This window comes from Bos indicus, chromosome 14 (assembly GCF_029378745.1).
Source record: "Bos indicus isolate NIAB-ARS_2022 breed Sahiwal x Tharparkar chromosome 14, NIAB-ARS_B.indTharparkar_mat_pri_1.0, whole genome shotgun sequence".
Classification (NCBI taxonomy): Eukaryota; Metazoa; Chordata; class Mammalia; order Artiodactyla; family Bovidae; genus Bos; species Bos indicus.
This window is the reverse complement of record NC_091773.1, coordinates 7,407,496-7,422,768: the sequence shown is the minus strand read 5'-3', so window position 1 is coordinate 7,422,768 and position 15,273 is coordinate 7,407,496.

Below are 15,273 nucleotides of genomic sequence, written 5' to 3'. Positions count from 1 at the left end.
TCTTAGTTTTCTGAATGTTGAGCTTTAAGCCAACTTTTTCACTCTCCTTTTTCACTTTCATCAAGAGGATCCTTAGTTCTTCTTCACTTTCTGCCATAAGGGTGGTGTTATCTGCATATCTGAGCTTATTGATATTTCTCCTGACAATCTTGATTCCAGTTTATGCTTCTTCCAGCCCAGCATTTCCCATGATGTACTCTGCATATAAGTTAAATAAGCAGGGTGACAATATACAGCTTTGACGAACTCCTTTCCCTATTTGGAACCAGTCTGTTGTTCCACATCCAGTTCTAACTGTTGCTTCCTGACTTGCATACAAATTTCTCAAGAGGCAGATCAGGTGGTCTGGTATTCCCATCTCTTTCAGAATGTTCCACAGTTTATTGTGATCCACACAGTCAAAGGCTTTGGCATAGTCAATAAAGCAGAAATAGATGTTTTTCTGGAACTCTCTTGCTTTTTCCATGATCCAGCAGATGTTGGCAATTTGATCTCTGGTTCCTCTGCCTTTTTGAAATCCAGCTTGAACATCTGAAAGTTCACGGTTCACATATTACTGAAGCCTGGCTTGGAGAATTTTAAGCATCACTTTACTAGTGTGAGATGAGTGCAACTGTGCGGTAGTTTGAGCATTCTTTGGCATTGCCTTTCTTTGGGATTGGAATGAAAACTGACCTTTTCCAGTCCTGTGGCCACTGCCGAGTTTTCCAAATTTGCTGGGATATTGAGTGCAGCACTTTCACAGCATCATCTTTTAGGATTTGAAATAGCTCAACTGGAATTCCATCACCTCCACTAGCTTTGTTCGTAGTGATGCTTCCTAAGGCCCACTTGCCTTCACATTCCAGGACGTCTGGCTCTAGGTGAGTGATCATACCATCATGATTATCTGGGTCGTGAAGATATTTTTTGTACAGTTCTTCTGTGTATTCTTGCCACCTCTTCTCAGTGTCTTCTGCTTCTGTTAGGTCCATACCATTTCTGTCCTTTATCGAGCCCATCTTTGCATGAAATGTTCCCTTGGTATCTCTAATTTTCTTGAAGAGATCTCTAGTCTTTCCCATTCTGTTGTTTTCCTCTATGTCTTTGCATTGATCACTTAGTAAGGCTTTCTTATCTCTCCTTGCTATTCTTTGGAATTCTGCATTCAACTGGGTATATCTTTCCTTTTCTCCTTTGCCTTTCACTTCTCTTCTTTTCACAGCTATTTGTAAGGCCTCCCCAGACAGCCATTTTGCCTTTTTGCATTTGTTTTTCTTTGGATGGTCTTGATCCCTGTCTCCTGTACAATATCATGAACCTCTGTCCATAGTTCATCAGGCATTTTGTCTATCAGATCTAATCCCTTAAATCTATTTGTCACCTCCACTGTATAATCATAAGGGATTTGATTTAGGTCATACTTGAATGGTCTAGTGGTTTTCTCCACTTTCTTCAATTTCAGTCTGAATTTGGCAATAAGGAGTTCATGATCTGAGCCACAATCAGCTCCCGGTCTTGTTTTTGCTGACTGTATAGAGCCTCTCCATCTTTGGCTGCAAAGAATATAATCAATCTGATTTTGGTGTCAACCATCTGGTGATGTCCATGTGTAAAGTCTTCTCTTGTGTTGTTGGAAGAGGGTGTTTGCTATGACCAGTGCATTCTCTGGGCAGAACTCTATTAGCCTTTGCCCTGCTTCATTCTGTATTCCAAGGCCAAATCTGCCTGTTACTCCAGGTGTTTCTTGACTTCCTACTTTTGCATTCCAGTCCCCTACAATGAAAAGGACATATTTTTTGGGTGTTAGTTCTAGAAGGTCTTGTAGGTCTTCAAAGGACTGTTCAACTTCAGCTTCTTCAGCATTACTTGTCGGAGCATAGACTTGGATTACTGTGATATTGAATGGTTTGCCTTGGAAACGAACAGAGATCATTCTGTCGTTTTTGAGATTGCATCCAAGTACTGCATTTTGGACTCTTTTGTTGTCTATGATGGCTACTCCATTTCTTCTAAGGGATTCCTGCCCACAGTAGTAGATATAATGGTCATCTGAGTTAAATTCACCCATTCCAGTCCATTTTAGTTTGCTGATTCCTGGAGTGTCAAGGTTCACTCTGTCATCCCCTGTTTGACCACTTCCAATTTGCCTTGATTCATGGATCTAACCTTCCAGGTTCCTATGCCATGTTGCTCTTTACAGAGCATTGAACCTTGCTTCTGTCACCAGTCCCATTCACAACTGGGTATTGTTTTTGCTTTGGCTCCATCCCTTCATTCTTTCTGAAGTTATTTCTCGGCTGATCTCCAGTAGCATATTGGGTACCTACCGACCTGGGGAGCTCATCTTTCAGTATCCTATCTTTTTGCCTTTTCATACTGTTCATGGGGTTGTCAAGGCAAGAATACTGAAGTGGTTTGCCATTCCCTTCTCCAGTGGACTGTCAGACCTCTTCACCATGACCCGTCCATCTTGGGTGGCCCCACATGGCATGGCTTAATTTCATTGAGTTAGACAAGGCTGTGGTCCATGTGATCAGATTGGCTAGCTGTCTGTGATTGTGGTTTCAGTCTGTCTGCCCTCTGATGCCCTCTCTCAATGCCTACTATCTTACTTGGGTTTCTCTTACCTTGGACGTGAGGTATCTCTTCACAGCTGCTCCAGCAAAGCCCAGCCACCACTCCTTACCTCGGACATGGGGTACAACAAGCAGTCATAATATTTTGAATGCACTGATTATAGCAAATTCCCTCTTCCAGCAACACAACAGATGACTCTACACATGGACATCACCAGATAGTCAATACCAAAATCAGAATGATTATATTCTTTGCAGCCAAAGATGGAGAAGCTCTACACAGTCAGCAAAAACAAGACTGGGAGCTGACTGTGGCTCAGATCATGAACTCCTCATTGCAAAATTCAGACTTAAATTGAAGAAAGTAGGGAAAACCACTAGACCATTCAGATATGACCTAAATCAAATCCCTTAAGATTATACAGTGGAGGTGACAAATAGATTTAAGGGATTAGATCTGATAGACAAAGTGCCTGAAGAACTATGGACAGAGTCTCATGACACTGTACAGGAGGCAGGGATCAAGACCATCCCCAAGAAAAAGAAATGCAAAAAGGCAAAATGGCTGTCTGAGGAGGCCTTACAAATAGCTGTGAAAAGAAGAGAAGTGAAATGCAAAGGAGAAAAGGAAAGATATACCTATCTGAAGGCAGATTTCCAAGAATAGCAAGGAGAGAAAAGAAAGCCTTCCTAAGTGATCAATGCAAAGACATAGAGGAAAACAATAGAATGGGAAAGACTAGAGATCTCTTCAAGAAAATTAGAGACACCAAGGGAACATTTCATGCAAAGATGGGCTCAATAAAGGACAGAAATGGTATGGACCTAACAGAAGCAGAAGATATTGAGAAGAGGTGGCCAAAATACATGGGAGAACTATTAAAAAGATCTTAATAATCCAGATAACCATGACGGTATGATCACTTACCTAGAGCCGGACATCCTGGAGTGCAAAGTCAAGTGGGCCTTAGTCACTAATAACAAACTTAGTGGAAGTAATGGAATTCCAGCTGAGCTATTTCATGTCCTAAAAGATGATGCTGTGAAAATGCTGCACTCAATATCCCAGCAAATTTGGAAAACTCAGCAGTGGCCACAGGACTGGAAAAGGTCAGTTTTCATTCCAATCCCAAAGAAAGGCAATGCCAAAGAATGCTCAAACTACCACACAGTTGCACTCATCTCACACTAGTAAAGTGATGCTTAAAATTCTCCAAGCCAGGCTTCAGCAATACATGAACCGTGAACTTCCAGATGTTCAAGCTGGATTTTGAAAAGGCAGAGGAACCAGAAATCAAATTGCCAACATCTATTGTATCATCTAAACAGCAAGAGAGTTCCAGAAAAACATCTACTTCTGCTTCATTGACTACTCCAAAGCCTTTGACTGTGTGGATCACAATAAACTGTGGAACATTCTGAAAGAGATGGGAATACCAGACCACATTAACTGCCTCCTGAGAAATATGTATGTAGACCAAGAATCAACAGTTAGAATCAGACATGGAACAATGGACTTGTTCCAAGTTGGGAAAGAGTATGTCAAGGCTGTATATTGTCATCCTGCTTATTTAACTTCTATGCAGAGTACATCATGGGAAATGCTGGGCTGGATGAAGCACAAACTGGAATCAAGATTGCCGGGAAAAATATCAATAAGCTCAGATATGCATATGACACCACCCTTATGGTAGAAAGTGAAGAGAAACTGAGGAGCCTCTTGTTGAAAGTGAAAGAAAAGAGTGAAAAAGCCGGCTTAAAACTCAACATTCAAAAAATGATCATGGCATCTGGTCCCATCACTTCATGGCAAATAGATGGGGAAACAATGGAAACAGCGACAGACTATTTTCTTGGGCTCCAAAATCACTGCAGATGGTGACTGCAGCCATGAAACTAAAAGATGCTTGCTCCTTGGAAGAAAAGCTATGACCAACCTAGAAAGCATACTAAAAAGCAGAGACATTAATTTGCCAACAAAGGTCTGTCTAGTCAAAGCTGCAGTTTTTCCTGTTGTCAGATGTGAGACTTGAATATAGATATAGATGTGAGACTTGAATCATAAGGAAAGCTGAGCACTGAAAAATTGGTCCTTTTGAACTGTGGTGTTGGAGAAGATTCTTGAGAATCCCTTAGACTGCAAGGAAATCAAACCAGTCAATCCTAAAGGAAATCAGTCTTGAATATTCATTGGAAGGACTGATGCTGAAGCTGACGCTCCAATATTTTGGCCACCTGATGGGAAGAACTGACTCATCTGAAAATACCTTGATGCTGGGAAAGATTGACGATGGGAGAAGAAGGGGATGACAGAGGATGAGATGGTTGGATGGCATCACCGATTCAATGGACATGAGTTTGAGCAGGCTCCTGGAGTCGGTGATGGACAGGGAAGCCTAGCATGCTGCACTCAATAGAGCTGCAAAGACCAGGACACAGTTGAGTGACTGAACTGAACTGAACTGAATATTTCAAAAAGAAAGGCATCAGGATAATCAGGATAAAAAGCAGGAATTCTCAGAGCCCTTGAAAAGCTATGCATTAAGAATTTCCAAAAGAGACCATCATAAGCAGAGTCTACAGAATTTGACTCTAGGACCTTCTCTGGTTCCTCAGACTGTAAAGAATCCACCTGCAATGCCAGAGACCTAGGTTCAGTCCCTGGTTTGGGAAGATTCCCTGGAGAAGGGAATGGCTACCCACTCCAGTGTGCTTGCCTGGAGAATTCCATGGAGTCTTGAAGAGTCAGACACGACGGAGCAACTAATACAACAAGAGGACCACTCTACCAGGGAGCATATCACAGAACCATGTGCTATAGAATTCACTTTGGGAAACATCCCCCTAAAACTCAGCTCAGGTATTTCTGGGGGTTTCTTGAACCCCAGGATCCTGGGTTCCCAGAGGATGATGACATTCAGAGGCGGGTGACAGTTACAATGACAAGAATACTCTCAGAGTTCAGGCAGGGCACAGTAAGGGAGGTAGAAAGGACTGAGGATAAATACCCTCTACCGTCCGAGCCTGGCTGCGAGCCAGTCCCCACCCAAATGCTGCTTAACAGCTTCAGGGTCATAAGCATCATTCAGCTCAAGTAGCCCTGGGAGTCCCCGGGGAAATCTTGGTCCAACACTCAGAAAGCTCATTTCCACCAAAGGAGACAGGAACCCTGGAGAGGCGCCAGTGTTCAGGTGGAGAGGACTGCTTGGTGTTTTCATTTCTTTTTTTTGAAAGTGACAAAATTGTAAGGAAGGTCACCCGATATCAAAGAAACAGCTCAAAACCACAAAACCCAGCTCTCTGGATCACGGCTGAGCCTGACCATCTTTTCCCATGTGAGAAATGGGAGAACCCAGAGGGTATTAAACAAAATAAACCACAAAATATAAAACAAAAACTCAAGTAATGATGAAAAGAGAGGTCATGTGACTGGCTGCATATTAAAATCCTGTAGGGACTTCCCTGGTGGTCCAGTGGCTAAGAGTCCGAGCTCCCAAAGCAGGAGGTCAGCGTTCGATCCCTAGTCAGGGAACTAGATCCCACATGCCACAAATCAAAGTTAGCACGCAGTGAACTAATGTCCAAGGCAGCCAAAGAAATAACTAAATTTTTAAAATAAATAAATAAATAAAATCATACAAAGGCACGATCCTTTCATGCAGAGAGCATTTGGTTGTTCATTATTCCACTTGATCTTCGTGACAGCACGTGAAGCATCTTTTCCAATTTACAGGTGAAGAAACTGAAGCTCAGGAAGTACTGTGAATTTCCAAAGACCACATAATTAGTAAACATTACTAATTACACTAGTAATTAGTAAAATTACTTTAGTAAATTACATTATTAATTAGGGTTAATTACATTAGTAAAAATTTTTACTAATTTTACTAAAAATTTTACATTAGTAAAAATCCCGTAAAATTTTTACATTGGTGAAAATCCTGTAAAAATTACAAATGTAGGTCAACCGAAAAGAAAGGAGCCAGCTAGGGCTAGTCTCTGGCAATGCTGTCAGAAGCCTGCCTTATCGACTCCCTTTTCCAAGTCTCTCCTCTTATCACAGCTCCCACCTGCACCATCCCCACCATCAGACCCCTTCCCAGAACTGCCCTTAACCTGGCAGCTCTTCTCTTCCTCCGTGTGTGTGTGTGTGTATGTGTGGAGTCGCATTGGTCGTGTCTGACTCCTTGCAACCCTATGGACCATAGCTCTCCAGGATCCTATGTCCATGGGATTCTCCAGGCAAGAATACTGAGTTGCCATTTCGTTCTTCCAGACTCAGGGATCAAACCCGTGTCTCTTAAGTCATGTACTTTGGCGGGCAGGTCGATAAGATACTGACTCTCTCTGCCTCACTCTCTCCATTCTTAAAATGTGATAATGATTTCTTCCATGCCTACCCCATAAGTATCCAAAAAAATAAAAGCATAGAAAAGTGCTTTAAAACAAAAAAATAATGTGTACATTAGATATAACGTCCTCTTGTCTCATCCTATATTGATTCCTGCAGAATCGATACTATAAATAACTGCTTTTCCTCCAAAATGAAAATTGTCCATTTCTCCAATTATAAAATTATTCAAGCAGATTGTGAATAACCTGCTCCTGCTGCTGCTGCTGCTAAGTCGCTTCAGTTGTGTCCGACTCTGTGCAACCCCATAGACGGCAGCCCGCCAGGCTCCCCGTCCCTGGGATTCTCCAGGCAAGAACACTGGAGTGGGTTGCCATTTCCTTCTCCAATGCAGGAAAGTGAGGAGTGAAAGTGAAGTCACTCAGTCGTGTCCGACTCTTCGCAACCCCATGGACTGCAGCCTACTAGGCTCCTCTGTCCATGGGATTTTCCAGGCAAGAGTACTGGAGTGGGGTGCCATTGCCTTCTCAGATGAATAACCTAGACAATACCAGAAATATAGAGACGGAAGTGAAACATACGTTTTATATACACACACATACACACAGGAACAGGTTCAATATGTATACAGATATACAACTGATATCTGATTGTCATCTTTTTATAGGCTGTGGTCTTTGTGGTGTGGTGTAATATAACACAGACAAAAACCTGAATCATAAAACCTTAAGCAACTTTATTGACGCAGAATGATGACCAATGTCTTGAGAGCAAGGCTATTGGCATCTCCCAGTGTAGCTCCAGAGCTTAGGCTGATCTAAAACACAAATGTCATCTTTGCCCAGCATATCAAGTCTCTCTAACTCCAGGTCATCATCACCATAATAACGCAGAATCCATGAAAATCAGTGCATATCATTTAATAGTGAAGTACATGCAGAATGACTGATGTCTGAGTGTGCTCAGTCACTCAGTCGTGTCTAACTCTTTGCGACCCTATGGATTATAGCCCACCAACCTCCGCTGTCCATGGAATTTTCCAAGACAGAATACTAGAGAGGGTGGCCATTTCCTCCTCCAAGGGATATTCCCAGTCTAGTGAGAGAACCCACATCTCCTGCACTGCAGTAAGTTCATCTATATCAATATGTCTTCCTCTTTGTTCTCAAAGTTTAGACACATTTTAGCCCATGACTGATGTCTTAAAAGTGTCTAAACTTTGAGAAGAATGAGAAAGACATATTAATATAGATGACTTGACTCAGCTTACGTAGCAACACTCCATTTTTAAAACACCTGCAAAAGATATTTTTCTTTAAATAAAAAATAAAATCATAATATTAATATATATAAATCATTTTAAATGCCACTACTTCCTGTTAACAAATATCACGGGAAACGTACGTGTCAGTGAGGGTCTATCTATGCATTTGCCTTTTCTGGGGGCTTATATTAATGGGATCATAGAATATGTGATCTTCTGTCACTAGCTTCTTTCACTTAGCATAGTGTTTTCAAGGTTTACCCATGGTACAGCATGTATCAGCACTTCATTCTTTTTCATTGCAGAGTAACATTCCACTTCTGGATGTACTACACTTTGTTTATCGACTCATCAGTTTTAATTCACACTGTAAATTATGGATCTTTTCAAATGTTTACTTTCTACAGATAACAATGCAAATCATAGATGTATAAATATTTCTTTATATGCATACAATAATATCCTTACCTCACACCATAAACAAAAATCAATTCCAGATGAATTATAGATCTAAATGTGAAAGATAATAAACTAGCTGATAATACAGGAAAATATAAATATGTCCTTGGAGGAAGAAAAGCTTCTTAAACAAAACACACATACACAAAGATGTAACCACTAAGATGGTTAAAAGATGAATAAACTGAACATTTTTAAGATTTAAAACTTTAAAAAAATCAAAGGCACCATTGAATAAGATATTTGCAGTACATGTACCCAACAAAGGGCTCGTAGCCAAGATTCCTGAACACTCCTCCAAATCAATAAGAAAAAAACAGGTAACCCAATAAAATATGGTTAAGAGAAGTGAATAAGTGCTTCACAGAGAGAATATCAAACAATAAACACACGAAAGGCTCCTCCACACCTTCAGTCACAAAGAAATGCAAAATTAAAGTCACAGTAAGACACAGCTACACACATATCAGAAGAGCTTTTTTTTAAAATAATGAGTATGTAGAGCAGCCGAAACTCTCACATGGCTGCTGACCTGGGTTTACATTATGACACTTATGTAATATTGTAATATTACAATCACTCTGGAAAACTGCTTGGGAGTACTTACCAAAGCAAATGTGCACCCTAAGACCTAAAAATTCCATACTGAGGTATGTATCCAACAAAAATAAACACATCCATGCATCAAAAGACATGTCATAGAACATGTTCAAAGCAACATAATTCACAGTAGCCCAACACTGGACAAAAATATCCAACAACAGCCAAATAAATGGTGATATTTTGTTGTTGTTGAGTCCCTAAGTCATATCTGACTCTTTTGTGACCCCATGTACTGTAGCCCTCCAGGCTCCTCTGTCCATGGGATTTCCCAGGCAAGAATACTGGAGTGGGTTGTCATGTCCTCCTCCAGAGGATCTTCCCAACCCGAGGATCAAACCCATATCTCCTGTACCTCCTGCCTTGGCAGGTTGATTCTTTACCACTAAGCCACCAGGAAAACCCAAATTGTGACATAGTCTTGTAGTAGTAAATGGTGCACTGATGAAAATGAACCATTGCTACATGCAAAAACATGGATGTAGCTCACAAATATATTGAGCCAAGGAAGACAAACACAAGAGAGGAGATGACAAATGGTTTCCTTTGCATAAAGTCAAAAATCAGCAAAGATATTTGACAATGAATGGGGACAACGGGTAACTTTGGGGCACCAGTAAAAGTTTCGTTTGTGAAAATTCACCAAGCTATGCACATGGTTAGGACTTCCCTGCTGGCTCAGATGGTAAAGCGTCTGTCTACAATGCAGGAGACCTGGGTTCAATCCCTGGATTGGGAAGATCCCCTGGAGAAGGAAATGGCAATCCACTCCAGTACTCTTGCCTGGAAAATCCCATGGACAGAGGAGCCTGGTAGGCTACAGTCCATGGGGTCGCAAAGAGTCGGACACGACTGAGCGACTTCACATTCACTTTCACTTTCATGCACATGGTTTGTGTACTTTTCTGTATGTATATTATACTTTGATATAAAACTTATATGAAAATGAGGGATACCAAAGAGCACTGGATCAACTTTCATGCCCCACCATTGTAAATCAAGGCCTTGTGATGGAGCGGTGAGTCTCCCCACTCACAGTGTAGGACTGGAATCAAACCGACCCCCAGAGAAGGAGGAGATAGAGGAAGCATGGTCTGATGAGTGAGGAGGCTGGGGAGGAGACTGGTCCAGGAGAAGAGACTCTAGGAACTCAGCCATCTGTAGACGTGGTGGTTCCCCCTGACACCTGGGTTGAATAAAACTAGGATTGGACACCCTCTGTTTCCTCAGTCTTCTAACTTTATTGAGGCTTTCAGAGTCAAAGATTTCTCTTGGCAAATGTCACATTGCACTTGAAAATATGTGGCTTATTTTCAAATACATTTTGATATTGATTTCTAGCATAATTCCAGTGATAAAAGAACAGACTCTCCAAGATTTCAATACCTTTAGACCATGAAAATTTTACACCTTGTTTTATGTCCCTGGATCTGTTCCAGTGTCTCCTAGTTTATAAATCTATGGAAACTTGAATAGAATTTGTATCCTACTGTTGTGTGAAAATTGTACAAATCTTAATTATGTTGAATTGGTTCATGGTGCTTTTTAGGTCTATTAAATCCTTCTTTTTTATATTCATTCTATTAATTTTCAAGAGCTTGAGAGTTTAAACTCCAACTAAAACTAAATTTATCTACTTTAAAAAATATAGTAGAACTACATGTAACTGTTCTGAATCTTCGATAATCTCCTGTAAATGTGGTATCATGCATTCATAATTTAAAAAATAAAAAATAAAGAGAGAAAACAACAACAAAACAAAAAAGAAAACTAGGATTGGAGATGTAGGATCATCTCTGCTTCCCCGGCTAAAGCAGGAGAAGGGCAGGAAAGGTAGCACCTCCTCCCTGCACACCCACCGCCAACTGCCACTGAGTCAACAGAGGCCTGGGATCTTCCTCCGTCACACAGCCACTGGCATGCAGCCCATCCACCCCTTCCACCCCCGAGAGACGGCTCCCAGTCATCATTAGAAGGATAGCAACAGAAAGGCCAGTTTGATACACAGAAAGCCATTTAGGGATGTCAAGATTGTGATTATTTTAAGAACAGAACATGAAATTTAAGGACTTGCCTATTGCTCAGAGACAAGACAGACCTCAGCCCATGAGCTTATGGAGCCAACACTGGTTCTGTTGAGTTGTTTCTCTATGATCAGTTGTGCTTGACCCACAGAGTGCTAGATCTCCTGAAGGTTGCGTGACAGTCTTTTTTTCTTTTGCTGTATATAGTTTATGTCCTCCTAAAGACAGCAAGGAGATCCAACCAGTCAATCTTAAAGGAAATCAACCCTGATTACTCACTGGAAGGACTGATGCAGAAGCTGAAGCTCAATACTCTGGCCACCTGATCTGAAAGCCAGCTCGTTAGAAAAGACCCTGATGCTGGGAAAGAGTGAGGGCAGGAGGAGAAGAGGGTAACAGAGGATGAGATGGTTGGCCGGCAACACCGACTCAAAACTCCAGGAGGCAGTGAGGCACAGGGAAGCCTAGTGTGCTGCAGTCCATGCGGTCGCAAAGAGACTTGACGACTGAACAAGAATCACAAACTAAGGGAACTCAGGAAAGTCCACCCTACTCTTTCCTTGGAGGAGCCAAAATCTCCTCCTGCCCCACAGTGACAGATGAAGAGAATTCCTTTCTTTCTCAATGAGGAGAACTGGGGGAGGAAAGGGAGCCATGAGGAAAGAACCTGCTGAGAGTGGAGAGAAAGGGGGCCTGAGAGACAGTGAGGGGAAAGCTGGGCTCCACTGACGGTTCAGGTCTCTGAATCAAGCCACACTTTAATCTGAGTCCTCCTAGAGTTTTCTCTTCTGCAAGCCAGGGAATCCCCTTTGTTCTTTTTTTTTTTAAATTAATTTATTTATTTTAATTGGAGGCTAATTACTTTACAATATTGTCCCCTGTGTTCTTAAGCCATTCGAGTGTCTTGTCTTGTCTTGATTGCTACAGAAGTATTCATATCAGATATGTCACTTATCCTAAATAAACCAGAAATCCCTCAAACATAAAAATGAACTTCCTGATGAAACTCTCACCAGGTTACAACAGAGTTTTGCCTTCCTCTCACTAACATAGTTTTGATCTTTAACAAAAGAAAGAAAATTTTCACTCCTGCCCCCAATCCTAGGCCATCAATTTGACAACAAAAGGCATGGGTCCCAACAATCCCCCTGGTGAGCATACACACTGAGGAAACCAGAATTGAAAGAGACAGGTGTACCCCAGTGTTCATCACAGCACTGTTTATAATAGCCAGGACATGGAAGCAACCTAGATGTCCATCAGCAGACAAATGGATAAGAAAGCAGTGGTACATATACACAATGGAGTATTACTCAGCCATTAAAAAGAATACATTTGAATCAGTTCTAATGAGGTGGATGAAACTGGAGCCTATTATACACAGTAAAGTAAGCCAAAAAGAAAAACACCAATACAGTATACTAATGCATATATATGGAATTTAGAACGGAGAAGGCAATGGCACCCCACTCCAGTACTCTTGCCTAGAAAATCCCAGGGACGGAGGAGCCTGGTAGGCTGCAGTCCACGGGGTCACAAAGAGTCGGACATGACTGTGCGACTTCACTCTCACTTTTCACTTTCACGCATTGGGGAAGGAACTGGCAACCCACTCCAGTGTTCTTGCCTGGAGAATCCCAGGGATGGGGGAACCTGGTGGGTTGACGTCTATGGGGTCGCACAGAGTCAGACATGACTGAAGCGACTTAGCAGCAGCAGCATGGAATTTAGAAAGATGGTAACGATGACCCTGTGTGCAAGACAATGAAAGAGACAAAGATGTAAAAAACAGACTTTTGGACTCTGTGGAAGAAGGTGAGGGTGGGATTTGAGAGAATGGTATTGAAACATGTATATTATCATATGTGAAATGGATCACCAGTCCAGGTTCAATGCATGAGACAGGGTGCTCAGGGCCGATGCACTGGGATGACCCTGAGGGATGGGATGGGGAGGGAGATGGGAGGGGGGTTCAGGATGGGGAACACATGTACACCTGTGGCTGATTTATGTCAATGTATGGCAAAAACCACTACAATATTGTAAAGTAATTAGCCTCCAATTAAAATAAATTAATTTTTTTTAAGGCATAGGTCCAACATTCTTTTATTTTTCCAAGATTTCTCTCCCAGTTGGACAAAGGTGGAGAGGTGGGCTGTCCTGCCAAAATCACAAAACGTCCCCCCCAAACAGGACACCCCCGTCCTTTGATAGGAGGACAGTAACACACACATACCAGCAAATGACCAGGGCGGGGGTCCACGTCTGCCAACGCACCCCAGCAGCCATGCCCTTCACCCTGCATTTATCGCCTGGGGTCCTTTCCAGGGCTGAGCTCCCGCGGAACCCATTTTACGGAAGTGCCAGGACTTGACTCAGCCTCCTGGGCTTCTCACAGCCTGAGCTCCATCCCTGGCCTTTTCTGACTCCTGAACACAAAGGAAGCAGATGATTCTCTTCTCAGTGGGGCTGCTGCCTCCCTCCTTCCAATCCATTAAGCGTGGCATGGAGCTGTGTAACTCTGCACACGCCATCCTGCTCGGTATAAATAGGGACCATCCATCAGGAATGTCACAGACAGGAAGCCAATGAAGTTTCTACAACCAATTTACAATCAGGATCTGCTGTAAAATGCACACGAAAAATACCTTAACAGATTGAGAGGATGTGAAATGCATATTATGCATATGGCCTAGGGAGCCTGGCTAAACTCAGAGGAGGGAGCCCCAAGAAGAAAAAGTGGGAAATGCACAAAAATGAGGGGACAAAGGGTGACAAGGTGGGGTCTATATTCACATTTGGAAATAAAAATAACAGCGTGGCAAATAGAAACAGAGCGACAGCATCCCATTATTTTTTTCCCATCTTGCAAAGTCAGCGAACCCAGGCACGCCTGCAAATAAATGTTCTTCTTGATGCTGAATTTACTACCACTAGGCTAAAAAGTATAAAAATTGAAGATTTCTATGGAGACAGAAAATAAATTTAGCCAAGGGGGTTGCAGAGCAGGTACTCGGGCTGCCAACTTCCTCCAACCTTATCCCAGAATATTGACTCACATGCATGAAATATCAGCCTGGGTTCACGGGTGTCACTTCATTTTTTAGAAGCTTTAAAACTATCCTTGCAGGACAGGAAGGAGATCTGTCCATCCTTCTCACCACAGACATCCTGCATGCTTGGCTTCCAATCCTTCTCTCCCCAGGCTCTGTATCCTGACCCCCACTTCACTCCAAGCCCAAGACACCACCCCAAACCATTCCACCAGCCACGTGACTTTTGTTGTTGCTTAGTCACCCACTCGTGTCTTATTCTTTTGCAACCCCACGGACTGTAGCCCGCCAGGCTCCTCTGTCCATGGGATTCTCCAGCAAGAATACTGGAGTGGGTTGCCATTTCCTCCTCCAGGGGATCTTCCTGACCCAGGGACTGAATCCGCGTCTTCCCACGTCTCCTACATTACAAGAAGATTCTTAACTGCTGAGCCACCAGGGAAGCCCTATGTGACTTTTACCCAAGCTTAAAATTAAGATGCCCACTGAATTCATAGCTAAATGAGTGAGTGCAATCAAGTTCATGATATAGAATAGAAAGTACCACACAGAGATATTTCTAGGAGGGTTTGTAGGGTGCTATTACAGAGAAACAATGAAATATTTAGGAGCAGAAAGGAGATCCCACCCCCAGTACTGTGAGTCAAAAACCTAAAGTCTTTAAACTGCAACTATTGTTTTTTTTTTTTTTTTTGATGATAAAGTATTAGGAATGTCTTTTAGAACACTTCTTTCAAAGCCATCTCAGAGATAATCATTACTCTCCAGTTCTTCACAAGCAAGCAATCTGATTCTCAAAGCTCACATATATGCCCTCAATAGATCTGTGCCCCTCCAAACCAGGGAAGGTGAGCTGGAGTGGTTGGTCACCAAAGACGAAAAGTCAATTTCACATCACAGCAAGAAAATCATTTTCCCAGAAGTTACACAAGTCAGCAAACAATAATATTCAAGCCTCTGGCAC